The 24,783-nt window shown below is 35.6% G+C and overlaps 1 long non-coding RNA gene across 1 annotated transcript; it reads right to left on the bottom strand.

Moving 5' to 3' along the window:
• Nucleotides 1-197: 197 nt before the first annotated feature.
• Nucleotides 198-4,428, bottom strand: LOC138307410 (uncharacterized). The gene is made up of 3 exons (XR_011205985.1): nt 4,300-4,428; nt 3,394-3,457; nt 198-419 (listed from the first exon to the last, which is right to left on the bottom strand). It is a non-coding gene; the product is annotated as an uncharacterized lncRNA (long non-coding RNA).
• Nucleotides 4,429-24,783: the final 20,355 nt, after the last annotated feature.

Raw genomic sequence — 24,783 nt, 5'->3', positions numbered from 1 at the left:
GTATGATTCAAACCACATCGTTACCTTGTTTCTCAATTAAAATATAATTGATATATGCCAAGCTACGTCTTGATATGTTAAGCGCAGGTGTAAAATAAATAAGAATATAAGTTGCGTTTTCTGAGAAAAGGGACATTTTACCCAATAAATCACAAATTATTTATTGTATTTGTCTTGTGTTCTATACATACCTGGGGTACAATAGCATTGTCTTGTGCCGTTGTTTGTCTGGCAGATACCAGATGCACAAGGATTCGGTGTACAGAGGTCTATATTCTGACACTTTGCACCAGTATATCCTTCCGCGCATATACAAATGTAGATGGATTTATCTACTTCCACGCACGTGCCGTTATTCGAACACGGTGATGTCTGACATATGCTCGTTGGTTGTTCATCAATCGTCGAGTTAATCACCTCTGTAATACAAACAAAATAGAAGATGGCGTAACTCTGACGTTCAAAAGTAACTTTTGATTTTAATGATCGCTGAAGCAATAAGAGTTAAATGGTTTTGTTTGCTTTGTTGTTCATTTAAGTACATTTATATATGTCTTTTAGGGAAAAAACCCAACAAAAACAAAATGATACCTAAATAAATAAAAGATACTAAATAGTTGTTTAAATACTGTCGCGATGAATAAAAATATTACAAAAACGTTTATTTAATTTTTGACCTTAATATATTTTCTTACATTCTAAAGAAGACTTGAAAATTCCTCACGTGAAAAAGAGCGGGAATTTCAGGGATTGTTTCCTTCTAATAACTTAACAGCTAGCTCTATTTGAGGACAGATAAAGGAAGTATTATCAAAGAACCTGTTTCAGGAATACATCCATAGCAGAACCAAAAGATCAACAACAGCCATAACCTTCAGAGTCCAAATGCATAGCAATTACCGATAGTCAAAATCATCGTAGGCATGGGATCACAGACATCTATCACCCGAGTTACTGTATAAAGAATTTTATTCGCGATGGATTTACGTTCCTATATTTCATAATAAAGAAAAGATCTCAAAACATTCTCCTCGCGTAATGTAATTACTATATACTATACGAGGACGATTACCCAAACGATGCGAAGAGTTTTGAGAAGAAATGTCAAGGACACTCCAACAGCGAGGGTCAAGGACAGACAGATGGTAACTAAATACAAACAGATAGGATCAAATGATAACAGGCGTCAAAAGACAACTATAAACGTTAACAAATGCGAATTTATGTATCTAGAAAGGTTTCTTTAATGATACTGTAAAGAAATCAGAGTAAAACGAATTCGCCATTTTTCATGTGACCGACTATTTCTTCTACGAAAATAAATGAATCATGATCAGTGTGATTGTCTGGGGTCAATCGAATGCGCCCTGAACATAACTAAACACTTACTATATAATCCGACGCGTACTTCATGACTTGGCCTCTGTGGATTGCGTGTCATTATTAACTTATTTTCGCTGTTCAGATCATCATTCAAGAGATGAATGATTACAACAATCTACACCGCCGATAAAATACCAACCAGAACACCACTTCCGGGCTATCGATTGGTCTACTTCAGGACCGCACTTCAGGCTTATCAAAAATCAGGCCAAGACTTTGGTATGTAGAACGCATTCACGAGCATTCATCACGCGATGCTGTAAGATTAACCGTAACAGCTAGAGATGAATTATAACATGTGTGTTTTTTCATAAGAAATACCATATGAAATAACGATTATGTTTGAACACGGAGAGAAACAAATGACGAGCATTTTGATAGTTAAACTTGTGAAAGGGAGACGATAAGCTCAAATATAAATGAAAACTTTTTAAGAAGATTTAGATTTGTTTGTTTGATTAATTAACGACCCTATTAACAGTTAGGGCAATGAAAAGAAGGACTCCCATGCATGTGGTGTGAAGTGTGTATATAGTGTACGGTGCGTGTTTTGGGGGAGACTGTGATATATCCGTGTTGTGTCTTCTTGTATAGTGGAACCCTTTGCCTTTTTATAGTGCTAAGCATGCTGCCGAACACACCAAATCCGGTCACATTATACTGACAATGGGTAAACTAGTCGTCTAAATCAATTGAACCTAGAACTAACCTCTCAGGGGCGAGCGCTCAACAGAAAGCCAAAAGTGAGGCGGTGTGAAAGACACCTTAAGTTAGTTACGATGAAAAGAAAAGATAAAATCCACAATTTAATTTGCAAAAATAGTTTTAAAAATCCACAGATTTACACAGATAACCTTTCAAGGCAATAACATGTTTTGTTTTGTCTCGATTCTAAATGCCATTATACAAGAAGACATAACGTGAATATACCACAGTCTCCCAAAACACGTATCCCGCACTTCATACACACTACGCACTGCATAAATAAAAGGCCGTCGTTACATGGCCCTGGCTGTTAATAGGACAATAATTAATCAAACAAACAAACTAAATACCATGCATGTAAGTACATTCGCCTGTTTCCTGTGTTGATAAAGTATTGCTGGGTAACAAACATGTTTTTGGTGTGTTGTGGGTAACAAACATGTTTTTGGTGTGTTGTGGGTAACAAACATGTTTTTGGTGTGTTGTGGGGTAACAAACATGTTTTTGGTGTTTGTGGGTAACAAACATGTTTTTGGTGTGTTGTGCTGGGTAACAAACATGTTTTTGGTGTGTTGTGGTTTAATATTCTTTTATTGTTGGCATCCTGATTTCCCCGTAACACACTTTGTTATAATTTAAATCGCCTGAGACTTTTAACTACTTTGGATTAAATAACGATTGTTGAAACACATCTTTGTCAATTTTTTTTATTATACTAACTTAATAGTCCATGGCAAAAATCGACATGCGGGCTTCCTTTAACAAATGATAAAATGATGTCTTGAGTCAAACGCTAAATCACTTGTGTTTTCATAACGCATTCATGGTTTCTATTACATCAAAGACACCTCCTCTTGGCAACAAGAGTAAATTACCGGGTATAGTAAAAATAGTGTGCCAGAATTATTGTTAAAGATGCTCCACCGCTGACAAATGGTATTTTTTCACTACTAAAAAGTACTGATTGCTCATGCACCAAAGTCAAAATAAATTATTTCATATTATTTTTTGTGTTAATTAGACATATATATACACGATTAAACACCAATTATTGTTCAAATGATTGATATCATTTATGCTCTGTCGGTGGTAGAGCATCTTTAAAGTTTGGTTTAGTATGGCCGCTATTGACGGCCAGTGTTATTTAAGGATGGACTCCCAAGTGTGCAACGTGTAGCGGTATGTTTTAGTAAATAAACGTCCTATTAATAGTCAGGGTTATTTAAGGATGGCCAACAGTGTGTGTAAACTGCAAAAGTGCGTGGACGTCTGCGTGTTTTTGGATTGCTAAAGAGATGACATTACCTTGGTATGTTTTATCACAGTAGGTGGAGGTGTATCCAGGACAGCACACACATGTAAAGGTCTCCTGATAAATGTAAAACAGGACATTGATCAGATATAGAATACATCAAGAAATTCAACCAATGTACCATGTGCTAACAAAATAAAAATATAAATACTAAAGTATTAATTTAATCTTTCTTGGTTCAAGCCTTTTCAATAGCATAACCAATCATGTTATCATCTCATAATGACGTCACCGTTTGTTACGCCTTCTCTGAGTGGCTGAAAAAAAATACATAACGATTTGCTTCTGTTTTCAAATCTAAAGTAATAAACAGCATAAAGAGAGTCGACTTCTTTAACTCGAACTTTTGTGACTTAGAGACATTGTTTTATTCTGTATTTTGTTGGTGATTGTGGCCACTGCATATAAGGTCACCGTAACATGAATACGCAAATACCGCATTCTATATCGACTTCGAATATTTGGCAGATGGAGATATTTTAAAGGTGGAAGTATTTTTTAGTTCATTGATTGATTTCGTAATCTGGCTGCGCCATTTACGCTTCTTTCTTTTCGCTTACGTCTACATGCCAACATTTATTCCCATTAGTTCGTTGCAGCTGATCGATCCGTCTAAATTTGTTACCGCCAATGGGTTAAGATAATTAGATAATCAAATCTTAATCACGTAATGGTAAGTTCTATGTTAAATCGAACGATAACCTTTAATTATTTCACAAGGTAGGTCGTCTCATATTTGTCTCAATTATCCTACTTGAATAAACAAAACAACTTTTTAGAAAGTGAAATAACGTTAGGTTGTCTATTGCAGAAATGCGATTCAGCGGTCACGTCGACGATGAATCCGTTTCCGAAACATTCAGGACGTTAAAACCGGAAACATATGTCAATTACATTACCTCTGACGAATCGATGACGCAGTTGCCATTTCCACCACAAAGTCTGGAATGATTCCCGGGTAACGACCAGCAAAGATTTGTTTTTATCGTCACAGCTATACGCATCCCTCTAAAGCAATTATCTGTCGAATGAACTGAAAAAAGAAGGTATTTGTCAACTACAAAATGGAATTGGAGTTGATGAGAAATTTTCGCGACAAGAATCCGTAATAGGAAATTGAAACAAGGTCTGCTGCCAGGAGAAAAAAACCTTGTGGTAATTAACGGTTCTAGGAATCTTTACAGTGCAGGGAATTGTGGGTAATCTTATGAGTGGGAAAACAAAACTAAACCCTTATTGGAAAAGAGTCGTGACGAGGATTGAAATGTATTAAGATTAACCCGTCGTCAAAACGATGCCTCCTATACCTACCTTGATAAGAAATCAACAAATTTATCTAAATTTATAGTGTGGTCAGTGTTTTAAAGAAGGCCTTATGTTTTTGTAACTCAAGGTTACGTTACTCTCAGCACTTATTTGGTTCGTTCAATTTCTAGCGTGAACAATTCGCGAACAAATAGGCCTAATTTAACCACACTCTTATTATTGCAATATAAACTACATTCAGAAATTAATAAAAACGATACATTTTTTTTTATTTTAGATTACAAAAGCACTTTCAATTGATTAAATTACAACTGAAACATGCACAATTACTAGTGTGACAAAAGTAGTACTTTTTTAATTAGAAAATAACTGAAGAATATACGGCATATTTGCTTTAATTAATCCATATTCTTTAAATAACCAAGAAAACAGAATACTCCCTCATCAACAATCATTTGTTTGATTTCTTAAAGAAAAATAAAAATAAAAAAAATATATCGAAAGAAAGAAAAAAATTAAAATGTAATTAAAAGACATGAAGCCTCAGGCAATTCCCACAAGTGTTCTTTATGGAGATAAATTTTTAATTTTCAGAGTTCAATTACAGGACTTATGAGGTTTCAGAGAAGACGTTGAGTATGTACTGCATCTTTTCATCATCTTGTAACATTATACCTTCAACGCTTGCACAAATAAAACCAACACAATGAGAAACACTTTGAAATGTAATTATCCTTAAGCGTTATGAACAGCCTCAATGACATTTTTATACATATTTACAATATTTTAGAGAGAGAGAGAGAGAGAGGGAGAGAGAGAGAGGGATAGTTTATTTTAAGTAATTATATACAATTATTAAAATAAACTCTCTCTCTCTCTCTCTCTCTCTCTCTCTCTCTCTCTCTCTCTCTCTCTCTCTCTCTCTAAAATCTTGTAAATATGTAAATATGTATATTTTTACGATTTTTGTATTCTTTGTTATATAATTAATTATAATTCTGTAGGGAGAGGGCTTCATATAAGTTGGAAAATTTGTGCCCAATCCCATTGTATAAAAATATTACACAATAAAATATGTTTAAATAAAAAAACGACATTTACAGGCACAGAAATATCCTTTTGCGCAAACCTCTATCAGTTTTCACAGTTTAGCATTCCGGCACTTTCTAGTAATACAACTACTGTTTTGGGCTGTATTTCAGTATGGCAGATGTTTCTAAATAATGGGTAGCAATGCAACATAAATCCTACTATCACTGAGATTGCCACAGTCTGTTGTGGCGAACAGTAACAAAATCACGAAATAGACATACTATCAAGTATACAGTATTTAGAATCATGGCACTATAATTCGGTTGACATATTAAATAAAAACAAGAGGCCCATGGGCCTTAACGGTCACCTGAGTTAGAATATATAATGAAACAAATAATGAAACAAATTAAAGACATATAAACACTATATGCTGGGCCTTGAAGTTGGTCAGTGATTTATAAATTTGACTTTTTAGACTATGAAGAGTATTTGCGTCCATCAAACCTGTGAACTTAGAGGTATCTTTTGAAATTTTAAGGACGGATATGGATGTTAAAATGCTATATCTTAGGCTAATAATTCTAATCAAGTTTGACTAATTTCCTACGAAATTTGGGCAAATAATGTTCACAAATATGTTTTTCCTATATAAACTAAAGTAAACTTGACCCCTCCCCAGGGTGGCCAAGTGGTTAAGATGTCCCGACATATTACCACACAATCCCTCCATCTCTGGGAAGCGGGTTCGAATCCCATGTGGGGCAGTTGCCAGGTACTGACCGCTGGCCGGTGGTTTTTCTCCGGGTACTCCGGCTTTCCTCCACCAACAAACCTGGCACGTCCTTACATGACCCTGGCTGTTAATAGGACGTAAAAATAAACAAACCAAACCCCAGGGGGTAACGTGAGACCCCAAGGTCATATAATTCACAATTTTTATAAAACACTTTAAGACCTTTCCATCTATAATTATTTGATTCTACTATATCCAGAATTTTAGAAGATTTTTGAAGTTTTAGCCTATTTGTCCCTTTTTGGCCCCGCCCCTCTGCCCCCAGGGGGTCGGCCTGGACCAATATGGATATGATGTTAAAATGCTATCTCTGGCTAATAATTCTAACCAAGTTTGACTCGTTTCCAATGAAAATTGAGCAAAAAATGCTCAGAAATGTGTTTTCCCTATATAAACTATAGTAAACTTGACCCCCTCCCCAGGGGGAAACGTGAGACCCCAGGGTCATATAATTCACAATTTTTGTAAAGGACCTTAAGACCTTTCTATTTATGAAAAGTATTTTATTCTACCATTTCCAGAATTTCAGAAGAAGATTTTTGAAGTTTTAGCCTACAATGTATTTGACCCCTTTTGACCCCGTCCCTAAGGCCCTTAGGGGTCAGTCATAGATAATTAATTAATAGGATTACATGGCCATCTCATACTGATAATTCTGACAACATTTGACTCATTTCCTATTACAAATGACCAAATAATGCGCAAAAATGTGTTTTCCCAATATAAACTATAGTAAACTTAACCCCCTCCCCAGGGGGAAACTAGAGACCCCAGGGTCATATAGTTCACAATTTTTGTAAAGGACCTTAAGACCTTTCTATCTATGAAGAGTATTTGATTCTACAATATCTGTGAGTAGAGAAGAAGATTTTTGAAATTTTACTCAATTTTACCCCTTTTGGCCCCTCCCACAGCCCCCTGGGAGGGTGGGGACCATATAATTCACAATTTTGATTGGCCTTATGCCTTAGAAGGTTTGTGCAAAATTTAATTGAAATTGCTTCTGCAGTTTTGGAGAAGAAGTCGAAAATGTAAATTGTTTACGGACATACGACGCACGACGCACGGACGCACGACGACGGACAAAAGGCGATTAGAATAGGTCACTTGAGATTTCGTCTCAGGTGACATAATAAAATGCTGATTTATAGAGTTACAATTCTGTATTCGCATATTACAGAATTATCTGTCCTTGCGGGTAGGTATTGATTGTGACGTCATGTGTTTGGGAGCGTAACGCCATACGTTTCGGCGAAAACGACGTAAATTGCGCTCACAAAATAATAATGACGTAACAATCGATACCTACCCGCCAGGGAGCTAACTCTGTAATATGCAAAGACGGAATAGATATAATTGATTATTATACCCAACTTTATTAGGGAGTCACCTTCCCCTATTTTCGTAAACCATATCATGTATATATGTTTCATATCTGTTTTGTTTGTACCACCTAGGAGAAGACTAAGATAGACTATGCCTGATGTCTAATCCTATTTTTTATCAATAAACATATTTAGAAATTGATATTCAAATTGATATTATTTAGAAAAACTAGGGTTGTTAGTCCCTCTGTGGTACATTTCCACATCAACACAATTGATTTGTTTACTGTGCAATTGCTAAATTTTTCGGGTGCAATATTTGCTCTTTGGAAATTTTTCATGAGCTTATTTCCATGAATCAAGAGCATTTGAAATCGTCATTAACACGGAATTTAACATAAAATTTACCTTATAAGTTACGTTATATTGATAGTGTAGGGGAAAATGTGAATGGGATTTTCTCAGAGTTGCAGAGTTGTTATTTATTTTATGGCGTCTTTTCGTGCTAATCAGCATTGAATTACAAAGACGGTTTCTAACGGATGCACATCGAGTTGAGACTTTGATCGTTCTCTCCCATATATTTTATCAACATTTAACACACTGATACCATCATTACGTGGCCTGTTCTGGTGTGTTTACTGGTAGTAACAGGGAGCGGATGTCATCTCTAATGTTAAGAAAAGCTCTCGTGTCTTAAAGAGATTAAGAACATCGCGACGAATACGATACATCTACGTATGTATACATCTGCTAAACAATTCAACAGCACGCTTTACAATTTGATTACAGTGTATGAAAATGGTCCCGTCTGGGAAGCTGCATTAAACGTTGACGTTGATTATAAGCAATCGCATTTCAGTAATGGATTTTAGTCAACGTGGATTAAAAACAATTGCATTAGGTGATGCATTTAGAAGCTTGTTGTCGATAAACATTGGAATCTAATATAGGCCGGAATATAGTTCAGATTACAAAACAGTTTGCTTTATAAGTACAAGTTGGTGTCTCATTAAATATACATATATCAGTTATTATTTTAATTTTAATATTTATTATGATTATGTTAGAACATTTTGTAAATAATAATTTATTTTGATGTTACGTGATTGACATCCGCGATACTCCAGGGGTTACTATTACTGACGTTATATCCACCCCTAGACTATATCATAGTAAACCTAAAATCAGTCCAGGAGAAAAATTCTGACCAATCGAAGGCGTGCAAAGATTTCCTTTGAAGACTACAAAGAGACCGACGCCCTACTTCAAAGCCACAAAGTCAACTACAGTGTGCCGTTTTATGATTCTTCTGATGTATACCAAATCACTAAACAACCTGTTATGCAGTGATAAATCTACGTGCGCATCCCGAGATCTGGACTCACAGAATTTTAAAAGGACCCATGAAATATCTGGGAATGGGTATCTATAACACTGTGGGACCCATTGTTTTCACAAAAACCATTGAAAAGGGCCAACGAAAAATAATTGTAGATTGAACACTGGTTATGTTCTGCTGTCTCCAGTTTTGCTATGAGATAGTAGTAACCCCTGGAGTATCGAGGATGCGTGCTTGATTGCCGAATAAAATAAATCTGAAGGTGTAACTAGTCCGACTTCCTTCGTAAAGTTTTTAAACACATCACAAAATATTACGCGCGGAGGGCAATTTTCGCAACCATGCGCCTTCGCGTATATCCTCCCTTGTGTAAATTTCCGCTTTTGAAATGGAAAACAATTCTGCAAAAGCCCTAATGGTTTGCAATTGCCATAAAGTTTTATTTCCAAAATATTCTTGCACTAAATGTTTTATCTCGTGTAGCTGTGTTTGGCTGTGTTTGCTTTTCCGTTGTCAGAGTCTTCGCTTTGGCTCTTGGCTTAAAGAAAGTGGTTACATGGTTTAATTGAGGGATAATGGTAGAAGTACACCTACACATCTGATTTCGTTATCCGTCGTATTATATTTCCAACCAACTACGATTCCAAATAGAATTTATACAACGGTGTATCGGTTCTGAGAAGTTGTGGTTCATATGTCAGTATTTTTCTCAAGATTACTCTCCACTTTCTTTGGTGTCTATTAACCTAACGCTAATATATTCGATGAAAATGGATATACTTTTCATACTGCACTTCATGATCTCTCTGCCGGAGTCTCATGAGTCATGCTTACCATTTGCAGTACATGTTTCCCTTATATATTAATGCTCCGCTGATAATTGAATTTTGGTGGCAATTGAATTAGTGTTATACATTTCCTTCAGTATAAACATAGCAGTTCATAAATGAGAAAACAGTACTGTACAAACCTAACGTGGATTTACATAGTAATAGAACAGAGAGTGGGGATACCAGTCTGGAGTGTTACATAATTACATTATGATGATAATAATTCAAATCGTGCTGAAAACTAAGACACCTAGAGGATGGTTATGAAGTACGAAATATTAATATTCATAACTGATACTAAGTACATCATTTTGGAACTCGTAGTCAGATATCTCTTCCCGACTGCGGTGATAATAGTACAAAAGTACTGTTGTTGATTAAGGAAATTTATTAGAGTAGAGGACCGCAAAATCTTTTTTATCTGTACCCTTGACTTCCTAAATTTTTCAATCAAATGACATTCAATCTACATATATGTATTTTGATCAGATTTAACGTCTTCACTGGTTGTTTTAATGCAAGATTGAACATTTCATATGAGATGACAAGTAAACCTCTTTCGAAAGGAGAAAACACACCACAATTACTTGATAATGTTGTTATTGAAAAAAACAATTAATGTGTTTTGGTGTTTTCAATGGTTTTCCAATAAAGACACTGATAGGAATTAACTAGGTTGTACTTTAGGAGGCAGACTTTCTCAAATGATCTAATTATTGTAATCACACGTCATTTTCTGACATATCTGTTTGGTCAACGGACATCAAAGATACACTACTAACAATAGAAAAAGACTAAGATATGTTTAAAGATCACAAGAAGATAATGGGAAGGGCCAGAAGAGAGTGAAAATGACAAAACTTGGTGGTAAAAAATGGTCAGGCAAAGTGGAAGAGGATAGAAATGCTCGGAAGAGAGTGTTGTAGAAGAGAATGAAATGATCCATTAAAAGTGGAAGATAATGAAAATGGCAAGAAAAGATGAGGATGGAAATGGTTAGAAGAGACTGGAAGATGAAGGATGTATATATCGGAAGATCAGAAGGAAAAAGGTCAGAAGAGAGTGGAAATGACAGACGAGACTTAAAGGTGGGAAAAAGAACAAGTGGATAGAAATTCTCAGACGAAAAGGAACCAGTTCGTAGAAAATGGAAGATGATGGAAACTCCTAAAAAAAGAGTGAGCATAGCCAGAAGAGAGTGGAAGATGAAGGGTGATTTGGACGACAGTAAGATAGGATAAAAAAGTAAGAAAAGCCTTAGGGAAAATGGTCTGTAGAAGAGGGTAAGATTGACAGAACAGAGTGAAAGAGGATACGTAAAGATTGCCTTTATGAAATAGGATGACATGGTTAGGCGAGAGGAACGAAGGAAGAAAATAGTCAGAGTGGTAGAATATTATACAGTTTTTTTACATTTAGCATATTTTGTTAAAAGTATGTAGGATGGCATGGTCAGGCAAGAGGAAGGAAGATTGAAGTATATGAATAATAATGTATTTTAGCATGGATGCCACTATCTTTAAATTTCATCAAGGTATGATAGAAATTTTGTTTGCAAACTTTGTGAAACCGCTACAATAGTGACTTCAGTACATATAAATATTATTCAAAACCCTATGATAAAATAAAATACGTTTAAACGTATAATCCATTGGTTTTCCAAAGGATAATTGTCTCCATTATAACGTCACGATAACGCCGTTTTTATGTGCTATTCTCGGATTTTACTTTCATAGGTTGGCCAATCAGAAAGCCAGATTTAGTTTGAAAAGAAAAAAAAATCTTTTGCTAGAGGAAAACATATCAGGATTTTAAAAAATGTCACGATAAGACGACAATGTAGTTGAAAGAATGTAGTAAAGTAAAGTGTTGCTCCTCTAAACAAGCAGCTTAACATCCGTCTGGCGTCTGTATTTCTGTATTGACGTAGGGTTGATGATATTTCTTTCATTAAAGATATCGATATCAGATGCTCCGGACCAAGATATGGTAGACTTAAAGTCATCTCGTCTTGACTGTAAAAACATATGGAGAGTTATAGACATCCGATTGTTCGTGTAATGATATCACCGTGACTGGGTGTCTGCAATTAGTCTGAAGATCTAGTCAAAGTTCGTTAGCTTCATAGAATCAATATCTCAAACACATACTTAGTGGCATGTGCATGGTTCCATATGTCCTCAAATACAGTTGAAGCACATAATTCGTAGCTTATATATATCTTCAATCGATAAAGATTATAAAACATATGAAAGAAATGCCGCAAGAGCAGAAACAAGAGAATTTTCACGTGCAAGTGTTCCATCAAAGGGAACTGAAGAAGTATTTCCCCTACCATAAAGCAGAAACAAGAAAATGCTCATGTTCTAGTGTTCTTTTAGTATTTATCCTTTCATAAAAAAGGCCATTTTGTACTTATGTGACATAACTTAAAGATGAAGGTTTTCATTTTATTTAAGGTTTTACTATTAATTCAGGAAATTAATTCAAGGAAAGTTGTGTCTCCCCTATTTGTGATATTAAAGAGTGTTGTGGGTCCGTGTTTTGTGAGACTGCAGTATATTTGATTTATCTCGTTGTGATAATGTGAACTTCTTTATAATGTTACCTCATTAAAGCCACAATTCGCTTCCGACGCAAAAAGTTTTGTGTAAAATTTTAACGTTATAACTTATCTCGATAGCACAAGAAGATAGTACAGCGACAAATAAGATATATGGAGGACAGAAAGAATGAGTGAATGATAAACATAATTTTGTACGATTACTGAATTCTGGGTTCCACCCCTGACAGTTATTTCTTTAAAGATATGTCTTGGAAATAAACATATTTTTGCACAAAAAATACATATTCCGACACATTATCACTAGCCTGCATAATCATCAACCTCTGGGTTTTATGTTAGAATCTGGATGTTCCCCCACAAAATCCAGAGCTTTCTAGAGAATGGAAAATGTTAACTACACTGAGGACGTTTATTTCTCCCATACATCACAAGGATATTCCGTGGTTGCTAGAGAAAAGCACATGGTGTGTTAGACAGTTCACACGCACTAGAAATTATATTGTGAGCAATTACATGACGCCATCAATACAGATGGCTTAATCGCGGCGTGCATTGTCGATTTCGACGCAAAACGACGTTCATCTGATGATGGTATGATGCTGGAAAGCAACAGAAATCTCATGTTTTTCTATTAAGCATTGGTGAAAAATTTGGAAATTACATGTATATCTCCACATTCATAAAAAAGGTTTTTGGCCGTTAACATTCTGCAAGCCCTCGGGTTTGGATATCCCTGTCTATTTGTCAGGCCTAAGTATAAGATTAAATTAATCATAATAATATTGTTGGCCTTAATATCAGTCAATATTCTATGGAAATCCTAATATACTAATAGACTACATTGATTTCCGGCATACTGCTAAACATATTACGACGTCAATAACACGAAAAACCTTTTGGAAAGAGTAGATGTTGCCACCGTAAAGGCAGATCTTAAAGACTGCGTATTGAGTTATAAAACGGAGACTGCTATCATCTTCATTTCCATTGTGTGAAGGCACCAGCATTAACTATATAGCTACTAATGTCGGATATGTATTAACGGCATCAGATAGACAAATTTTGTTATATGCCATAATTTTATATTTTACCAGTTCATCGGACTAATTTTACAGCAGTAGCGTCAGCTATTCCTTGTCTAAAGACTTCGCAGTTCCACCTAGAGCAAGAATTTTTTTTTTCAATTTAATGAAAAAATATATAAAAGAAGAAACATATAATTAAGCAATATAGATTTATACAATTACATATTTCCCATCTTTTTACTGATCGAATTTCCGCGGAATCGAGAAAATACCCCCCTCTCCTCCGAAAACCAAAGGTTGTATAGTATGCCAGTTTAACTTAGACACTAGTTCAATTCATGACACTTTTGATATATATATATATAATGCTATATAGACTTGAAATTACATTCGAGATCTCGCATATATCAGTCAATGCTTTACCTTCCGATAGCCTCGTGAGATTATCGAGAGATTATCACAAGGGTTATTAGTGGCTAATTGCCTATGTATTATGGCCGACCGATTGAAATGGTGATTGAAAACGAATGGCAGATGGCAATAAAAGCACAGATGCAAATTTCAAATAGCAATTTTAAGGCTACATGTTTTAAAAATCAAAATGATTCTTGTGTTAACAAGGAAAGTGATAACTAACGGCCAACGAAGGATGAACAGTGGGAATGGCAATGTCTATGGTATTATGGTAATTGACACAAACACGAAATGTCAAAACAGATATACCTTAAAGTTTTTATTTGAATGGTAGGCGTAGTAATTTTAGCAATAAACATGTTTCGTGCATGAAAACAATATTTAGCTCCGATTCTCCACTTTTGATTTTCGTTCAATTAGAGTAACTATATTGTACCCCTGGGTAATGAAGATATTTGTTTATTCCCTAGTGTATAATACAAACAAATGCGGTTCGTGAAAAGACTAAAAATTCGTATATTCCTGTTGGTTACCATGTATCTTTTTTGTTCTACTAACAGTTTCAAAATGTTTCGGGCATCCCCGATATTCTAGTGGCTACTATCACCGTCGTAATATCCACCCCTGGACTGCCATAGCAAAACTGAAGGCATCACAGGGGAAAAAAGATTAATCACAGGCCTACATGAATTCCTTTAAAAGATTATGTAGAGGTCGACGTCCATCTTCAAAGTTAATCGATTCTTCTGATGTACGAAACTTTCTATCTCATCTGTTTCCGCACACAGAGCCTTCCTATTTGGTGATTTTTTAGAGCACCATTATTATTTTTGTTTATACATGTCTTGTGGTATCATAACACTTCATCATTCACACAAATGTAGTTATGCTGTCTGTTTTAAAATTAAAGTTGACATTAACAGTTGTTTTATTAACACATGTTATCGTTCACCACAGACAGGTGATCATGGTGACCGAGTGAACTTTCACCTCTGTGTTTCGAGTTCGAGGGCGCCATCTTTCAGGCTTACTAGTAAAGTAAGGTTAGGTTAATCAGAAAAATACCAACAGAGTGGAAAAGGGAAACCTTTGTGAATACTAAACGCAACATAAGCCTATCTGTCAGCTAGAACAGGATCATTTCTGCATGCGACTCGTAAATCTTAATGAATAATTACTCCTGTGCTTTATTATATTGGCAGCTACATAAGAGCTCGAGGATGATGCACAGTTTTGCCTCCATTGCTATTAACATCTGGGATCTCTAGGATGTGGTCGTTCCTGGAGAGAGAGCCTGGAACCGTTGTAAAGAGTCAGTAGATTGCACTAATAAGCAAACGGTCCCGAGTTCGAACCCTACAAGAGGCAATGCTTATGGAAAACATTGCGCGTGCTTGCTAGTCTAACGCTCAGAGGTTCGGAGTTTTAATCAATAATGGAGGCTGTGAAATAAAATTGTATGAGTTTCATTCCATTGTGTAACTTAATATGTGGAACTAAGTAGTCTTCCTTTTAGTCATTTTATATGAGAGTTGTCTCCCTTGACGTATTTAGTGGAAAATTTGGAAATTAATTATACAGTAATTAAAGTCATTATATATCAATCTATTTTGAAAGGATATGAATGGATGAAATGTAACAAAGACTAAATGATGAATATATCTGAAATTAATGTGAAAGTGGTGAAATGTTGTGTACAAAATTAGAATAATCAATGTAAATTGACGTGAGAGTCCTTCTGTGAAAGGAAAACTTTTATATGTCCATTGAATAAAGTTTCATTCCGTTACATATATAATGAAATAATGTCTTTATTGAAGCAGTTATGAACACTCAGGCAAAATAAGCCCAGTGGAATATTAAGACTATATAAATGGGGTTTATTTATATCATTGGAACACTAGCTCTTAAGCATGGAGACATTTTCATGGATATAGAAGTCTTTATGTCAGAACAAGTGACTCATTAGTTGATCATCGATGGAAATTTTTTCAAAGGCAAAATAAAGTTGAATTTTCCATCACATTTAATTTAAGTAGTACAAGACGAATCTACAAACTATTGGTGGCGTCTTTCAAACGGTTATATTGATCACAGAATGGCTATTCAGACTTCAAACCAGTCAGTAAATTTGTAAGCACAGACAAAATGGTGAGAGAGACAGAAAACAGAGAAATAAATCTAACTTTAAGTACATTGTGAAACTACAAGCAGGAAGTCTTTTTATTTGTTTGGTTTTGCTAGGCTTAAACGTAACGGAGTCTAAATTGATAATTCTACTGCATTAGGGAAGTTGAACAGTCGTCGTGTGACTGTTGCTTTGGTCTCGACCAGGTCGTTAAAATGGGAAGCACATTGAAAGAAAAGGGAAAGAAGCAGATCAAAGATCCCAGGAAGATGAATGGGGTTGAGTAAGAGTTTAAATGAGGGTCTTGTTGTTTTACTGAAACCAATAAAACCCCCATCCTCGGTTACTATAACTTATATCCACCCCTGGGCGATCTGCTAGTAAAATTGAAGGCAGCTCAGGAGAACAAATTTGAACCAGTCACAGGCCTGTAAAAATTTCCTTTGAAGACTGCAGAGAGAGCGAAGCCCAACTTCAAAACCACACAGTCAACTACATAGTACCGTTATGCGGCTCCTTTGATGTACATCAAATTACTAAACGACTTGTTCTGTTCTGTTGCCTCCATTATTACTTTATTTGTTTGTTTGTTTGTTTGATTAATTAACGTCCTATTAACAGCTATGGTCATGCAAGGACGGTCTCCCATGTATGCAGTGCGTTGCGTGTATGTTGTGCGAGATGCGTGTTTTGGGAGGATGTGGTATATTCATGTTGTGTCTTATTGTATAGTAAAACTGTTGCCCTTTTATAGCGCTATATCACTGAAGTATGCCGCCGAAGACAACAAGCAATACATCCTACCCCGTCACATTATACTGACAACGGGCGAACCAGTCGTCCCACTCCCTGTATGCTGGGAGCTAAGCAGGAGCAGAAACTACCACTTTTATAGACTTTGTGTCAAGGCCAGTGGACAGAACCCAGAGCCTTTCTCACAGGAGCGAACGCTCAACTCAAGGCCAAAAGTGAGGCGGTGCCAAGGGAGGCATTAGGAAAGGTAAAGTCAGTTAGGAAGAAGAGAAAAGATAAGATCCTAAATTTAGTCGCCTTTTACGATCATGCAATAGCCCAGCAGGTGCAATTCTAACGCCCTTCCGGCCATTATTACTATAAGATAGCTGGTATATTCTTGAGTTTCGAGGATGTGACGCCCTGTGTTATCTTAAAATCACTATACATTGTGTACATTGAAAAAGTCAGTGTTTCGGTGAGTATACATGTGATGTATATTTCTATTTCATATCATATAGTCTATCATTTATACCAATGTTTGCGATTTAATAATAAAATGAGAACTTCATTTTTGCAATCTGACTTTCAGGATATGTATCGTTCAACAATTTCCAAATAATTCGCGGATGGAATTTTCGCGATGATATCCCTGCAAAATTGCGAAAACATCATATTCGATAAAATACCCAACTCGACGGTATTTATTAGGTTTTAAATGACAATGAATAAAATAGAGGATAATAAAAACACGCCCTTGTATGGAAGGTGATGTCTTATTGCATTTCCAGTATGAATATTTTTCCTCAATGATTAGCCTTTTTGAAAAGGCCAAAACACATGCCTGTTAAGGGTTACCCGACCGACCCTAATTCCTCCCCCCCTCCGACCCTAATTTTTTTTCCACTTTTCTGCGAAAAAATAATTGAAAGTCTTGATTTCGATCTTAGTCTCCGGTTCAGGCCATTATTTTAGAGTGTTGCAAACTTTGATTTCAAAAGGAAAACGTAGATTTATTTGCAATATCGGTTGCAAATGAACATTTTAAAAAATTTTCAAAAAATTGTGCGGTAGATCGAGGTGAGCAGAAATCACGATAACTGGTACATCGCGGTAAGTGGCCGCGTCCCAGTACAGAACGAATATTTTTCCCGAATGTTACCATTTTATTAATGAAAATTCGTATAAAATCTATGAATTGTAATGAGTTTATCAAGCGAGAAGTATTCAGAACTTACTTAAGAACAGTACAACCAATACGCCGGGCTGCTAGTTCAATTATTCTAAGACACAAAGTACATATATCTAGGTTGCTAGAAGCACATTCATATATATTCAACACATTCTTTATTATTTGTCCATATCTAGTTATGCTGTCTGTCTTCTGATTGAAGTTGACATCAACAGCTATTGAACATTCAACACATTCTATATTCTAAAATACATTTTAAAACATTGTCGAGAAACAAATTACCTATAAAGAAATGCGCTCCAATATCAAGGTTGAAATCATCTGACCATTTCATTGCCGTATAATTTGTGGACTGTGTACTTCCGTTAGTATTTTTGCTGGAAGGTATTTCACATGAATCGAATACGTCTTTTGGAACTTCCCACAGTGCCAAGTTGTCATTTTCTGACACGTTTCGATATATTCTGAAAAAGAAAAATGAAACATTGACATAAAAACTGTATCAGAAAAGTGAAATTAGCTCAAGAAAGCTTGATTGATATATGCCAAAATTTTCTAAATTAATCAGTATGTCCTTTTATTATGAAAATTAAGAATATTTTGCCAATTAATATACAACTTACAAGAGAAAACTGTTAAAATATCAAATAATAATATACATGTATTATACTACAAGCGCTGTCGACATAGAAAAGAACTGAGTTTTCATGTTACCGACGAATGAATATAATGTTTTGGGAAAGCTAATCTCTTAACGAAAACAGAGAAACTTGTTGTCTGCTAGGCTCTCAACGGAAAGAGAGAAGCTAGATGTTTGCTAGGCTCTCAACGGAAAGAGAGAAGCTGAATGTCTGCTAGGCTCTCAACGGAAAGAGAGAAGCTGACTGTCTGCTAGGCTCTCAACGGAAAGAGAGAAGCTGACTGTCTGCTAGGCTCTCAACGGAAAGAGAGAAGCTGAATGTCTGCTTGGCTCTCAACGGAAAGAGAAGCTGAATGTCTGCTAGGCTCTCAACGGAAAGAGAGAAATCGGAACAAACGTAATCTAAAACACTCCACCAGGTATATGCAAGTATATTCTTAAATAATTTTCTTCCGAATTCCATTTTGCTTTTATTTCTAAGATTTGTTTGGTTAATTAACGTCCAATTAACAGCTCAGGTTATATAAGGACGGCCTTCCATGTTTGCGGTATGTAGTGTGTATGAGGTGCAAGCTGCGTGATTTTGGAGACTGTGGTATATTTGTGTTGTGTCTTATTGTATAGCGGAACTGTTGCCCTTTTGCCGAAGACACCAAGCAACACACTAAACCCGGTCACATTATACTGACAAATGAGCGAACCAGTCGTCCAACTTTCTGTATGCTGAGCGCTAAGCAGGAGCAGAAACTACCACTTTTATAGACTTCGGTGTGTCTCGGCCAGGGGACAGAGCTTGCCTCATAGGGGTGAGCGCTCAACAGAAGGCCAAAAGTGGGGAGGTGTCAAGGAAGACGCTAAGAAGAGCAAACTCAGTTAGGAACAAGAGAAAATATAAGAATACTTAATTTGGTCGCCTTTTCCAATCATGCAAAACGATCATGGGACATTAAGGACAATTCTAACGCCCTACCTGCAGGGCCATGTTACAAAGACTTTATCTATACATTGTATTTACCAATTAACTTATAACTGACACATTGTCAAAGAAACACATCATGGTCAGCCATTGTAACTACCTACTAACTCAGAAATGGGTATTTAAATTGATAACAACAAATTTGATTTGCCACGTTCATATCAACCACATTCATTGGATTAAGAATGTATGTTTTCATGTGATAGTGTGAACGTGTTGTCGAATTTGGAGCGTTAGGTCTAATTTGCTTTTAGAACAGCGTAACAGTTTCTTTGAAAAAAAAAAACCCAAAAAACCAAGAAGATGTGAATATTACAGTTTTCGATTGAATTACAATCAACTTTTTTTATAATAGTTGATTTTAATTAATTTCATTAACACAAAAGAAGATATAACGTTCAGAACTTGAGAGCTTCATTGTAAGTGCACTCTGATCTTTGTATTTTGTCTCCATATCACTAAACAAAGATGGTCCACCGCCGACAGGGCATTAATGATACCCATCATTTTAACAATAATTGGTGTTTCATCGTATATTTATGACTAATTGACATAAAAAATGATTTAAAATAATTTATTTTGCTTTCGGTGCATACGCAATCATTACTGCATTCCATATAGGACATACATGTAGTAGTGCCACGGATTTTTTTCGTGATGCAATTAATTATTTTTAATATTTTTATATTGAAGTAAAATTTGAAAACTTTTTTAATGGTGATAATCGTATGAAGTAAGTAACTTTTGTATCTGAAGAAAAATCGTCTGGTCCTGTTTTTGATAGAGAAAAAATGCCATTTGTCAGCGGTGGAGCATCTTTAAATTAAAGCTAAACTGCATGTAAGCCCTACAAGGTACAAAAGTTTCAATTTGTCGTTGTCAGCCATCACATGTCGTTTATTGTCTGTTGGTCTGGTTTGAAATAGATATTTCACACGAAAACCTACTCTCTCGCATTACACTAGAAATTGGTAAACCCCGAGAACACCCACCTTGAATGCTTAAATGCATTTGAAAATTTTTATTAGCGTAAAAGGCGAAATTCAAACCTGGTATGCATTAATGCTTTAGATTGAGGCCGGTCATATAACATTCCTGCGTAAGACTTCTGATACCAAATATGCATTAAAATCTAGCACATATAATGCTATTCTTGGAGGTCGATACATGATGCGGGACACGGTGTCTCTTTTTAACCTCATTCAGAGTTGAATGTTGCGAGTCAGATCACATCGCTTGTTATCGAGATGAAACTGGCAAAGTCATATTTTTCTCTTGTCTATATAGGGGTAAAACGGAATGTCTCGATTGACATCATATTTTCATAACAAAGAACCACTATAGATAGAGAAATGTGGCACTTGAATGGAATTATAGTGAATGGAAAAGTAGACTGGCCTAGATCGGACAATAATGTCAATGACGACTCCCGCAGAGTGGATGACGGTCTTTTGTTCATCTATATACCATGCATTTGCATATCTCAGAGATTCTTGTCCTTCCGGGTAGGTATTTATTGTTACGTCATCTTTTTGTGAGTGTAACGGCAACTTTTGTGTATGCACAACGACGTAAAATAAGCTTACAAAGTGATGACATCACAACAAATAGCAACCTTTGGTTTGGTTTATCAAAGATGCTCCACCGCTGACAAATGGTATTTTTTCACTATCAAAAACAGTAGTAGACGATTTAAATATTTTTCTTCAGTTACAAAAGTTACTTATTTCTCACCATTACCACCATTGGAAAGTTTGAGCTTCTAATTTTACTTCAAGTTAAAATTAAAAAAGTAATTGCAACCCGAAAAAATTACGTGGCACTATATCCTATATGGAATGAAGTACTGATTGCGCATGCACCAAAAAAAAAAATTATTCTATATTATTTTTTTTGTATTAATTAGACACATGTATACACGATTAAACACCAATTATTGTTCAAGTGATGAATATTATTTATGCTCTGTCGGCGATGGAGCATCTTTAAGAACCAGGGTCATTTAAGGACGGCCTCCCAAAACAAAGCTTCAACCACACCAAATAACTTGGAATTTTTTGTAGGGAAGTTGCCAGGTGCTGATCGGTGGTTTTTCTCCGGCACGTCCTTACATGACTTTGGCTGTTAATATCAAAAGGACGTTAACGTTAATAATTGCTAAACGAAACCAGAACGGTCGTAATTGAATCTTGTTTGTTTCGACGCCGATTAAAAACAGTTCAAACCAACGGTATGAAAATAATTCTAAAGCATTAAATTAAAATTTAAACTTCTCGTTCGTCATTCTATTACCTGATAGGCACCCCTTCGGGTATGTCGATGTATTTCACTTCCGCCTCATCATCAGAACCGCATTCACTTGTAGAGTTACATACCTGTAAAATAAATAAATAATCAACATTAAATCCCATAAAATATCAACGTTTAAAAAATGCTTCATATATATCGTGTTTAGTTTTGATGCAATACATATTTATAATCAGTATGGTTTTTGAGCTATATGATTTCGAGTAAACTAGGTTCAACTTGAAAAAGATAACTGTGGTTCGACTTAAAACGATAAACGGACAAGATGAAGTTATTTAAAGACTTCTGCCACGCACCTTACATGTTTGACTATTCATTTCAAAATAATAAATGTCGCGTACTTTCTTACTTAATGACACTGTTTTTCATTTGCGATCATTTTGAGGGTAAAAAATAGTATCTCTATTTGGTATGTCTAGATAAAATAAACTGCCCGTAAATAGTCAATTTATCACGAAATTCATGACCATTGAGTTCACAGATACCATATTGTGAAGTAATAAAATGTACTATGGCTCCCGCTAAATTCTAATTGGCTGCTGGACTAGATTAACGATCAGAAACGGCAACAGTTCCACTATACAAGAAGACACAACACGAATATACCGCAGTCTCCCAAAACACGCACCTCGCACAACATACACGCAACACACAGCATACATGGGAGGCCGTCTTTACATGACCATAGCTGTTAATAGGACGTTAAATAATCAAACAAACAAAATTTAATCATGCTTACGATTTTCTTCGCTGTATTTATTTCAAATCGAAGCCGCCTGGTTTACTAGAGTCACGTATTTTTATCAAGCATACACCTTTTTGTGGAAAGCTATTTATTTTTAGAAATCGTACACACGCTGAATTTATTGTCAAATATTTGTTTCTTATATTGATTTTGTCTTGGGGTGATTGTTTGGTTACAAAGTATACCGAAGTTTCCAAAGCTTTAGAGAATTAATTTGACTTTATTCGTTTTGAAACAGAAAATTCAATTATCGCCAGCAGACTAATTGGATTGAATGAACGAGACATGCTGGAGACAATTTAAATGATAATTAGCTGAAAGATATACTGTACGCCAGTTGAAGAAGCTTATACGTTAGTAGCTGTTGTTTCCAATGATTCAACAGATGCGACAGGAACTACCAAAGGATTCGGTTAAATACAGAGAAATAAATTGGTACCCAAGTGATAATATATAAACTTGAGAAAATAATCCAAATCCCTGAAATTTCAGACAAACTTATTGTTAGACCTACAGAGACACGTTCCTACGGCAAAAATAATAAAACAACCTCGTAAACTTCCGGGAGACATGTGTTTTGAGGGACCGTGATGATTATTCGTGCTGTGTCGTCTTGTATTAGTGGAACTTTTTTTACAATGCTTTCTCCATGAAGCATCCCCGCGAAGACAACACACAACACACTCCACCCAGTCATATTTTACTGGCAACGGGCAAACCAGTCGTCCCACTCTTTGAGTGCTAAGCAGGAGCATAACTACCACTTTTATAGACTTTGGTGCGCTCAACGTAAGCGGTGCTACGGGGATGTTAGGATGGAGAAATAAGATATCAAATTTAGCCGCCTTCTTGTTGTAAGGCAGCGAGCGCAATTCTAACATCAAGTCTTCGGACTGAATTATTACAGCCACAATAAGACATAAACTCTGTGAAAATTCATACTTCATGCGAACTGGGAAAAGTATATTTTTGAATAATATTCGTGCTGTAAATGTGAGAACCATTGTAAATTTCACAGGGTTTTCTTTAAACAATACATTAAAACACGTTTATAACGAACAAGAATCCATGGTTATAATGTAGTAATGTGTCTGTCCTATGTATATAACGAAGTAAGTGATTGTCTTTGTCCCCAGAGATTCGTTGTAGAAGTATTTGCATTTACATGTAGACTCAATGGTGAGCATGCTCTGTACAGAAAGGAAGCAATGTTTATTTCCTTTTCGTAAATTAGCATGTTTGCTTAGAAGTCGATTTACTATCAATCTTTCGTTTTGTTTTTCTCTTCAGTAGATACGTTTTACTTAAAAGTCGATTTCCTTTCCTCATAATTAATTAGCTTTAAGACTCTAGTCTATTTATTATGGCAAGACGTTCCACTTAAACTGATTGGTCTCTGGACCAATTTCCTTTTTCGAGGAGAGGTGCAAATATAGTCTTTGTCCTCATCAGTCAAAGTTAACATCTACACCTCTAACTGCATACATACAAGCTTTTGCGAGCTCAAATTTTACCGCGGTTAAAATTTTGAAAATTAACAAAACTTAGAAATACATTGAACTAATTGTGTGACCATTTATTGTTTTCCTGTCACAAAAAAACAAACCATAACTACAACCCATTTCCGCGTTACCCCTTATTTCAGAACAAGGCAACCAAATGTTCCCCAGATATGTAACAGCTATTGAAGTATATGATGTGGCAAATTAGAGACATATGTTATACCAATTGACCAAGTTTGAATAAAATTCATTAACAGATTAAAACACATGTTCCCAGATATTGCTTCCAAGATTTATTCAAATTTACCCAGTAGTTTAGAAGGAGTTTTCTGGACATTTCTTCTACTGTCTATAGTGATCTTGTTGTCATGACAACTATAATTTCGCAAGAAATCTAAATATAAAAAAATATATCTGAAAAAACAATGCACACTGTATATGGTCGCCATTATTACTGCCAAGTTTAATTGACATTAATCCAGTAATTTAGGAGGAGGAGTTGTCCGTATAAAATATCCTTAGTCAGACACATACAGACAAGCTGATTCCAGTACGGTGACATAAA

This window comes from Argopecten irradians, chromosome 14 (genome assembly GCF_041381155.1).
Source record: "Argopecten irradians isolate NY chromosome 14, Ai_NY, whole genome shotgun sequence".
NCBI lineage: Eukaryota > Metazoa > Mollusca > Bivalvia > Pectinida > Pectinidae > Argopecten > Argopecten irradians.
This window is presented reverse-complemented; position numbering and strand designations above follow the sequence as displayed.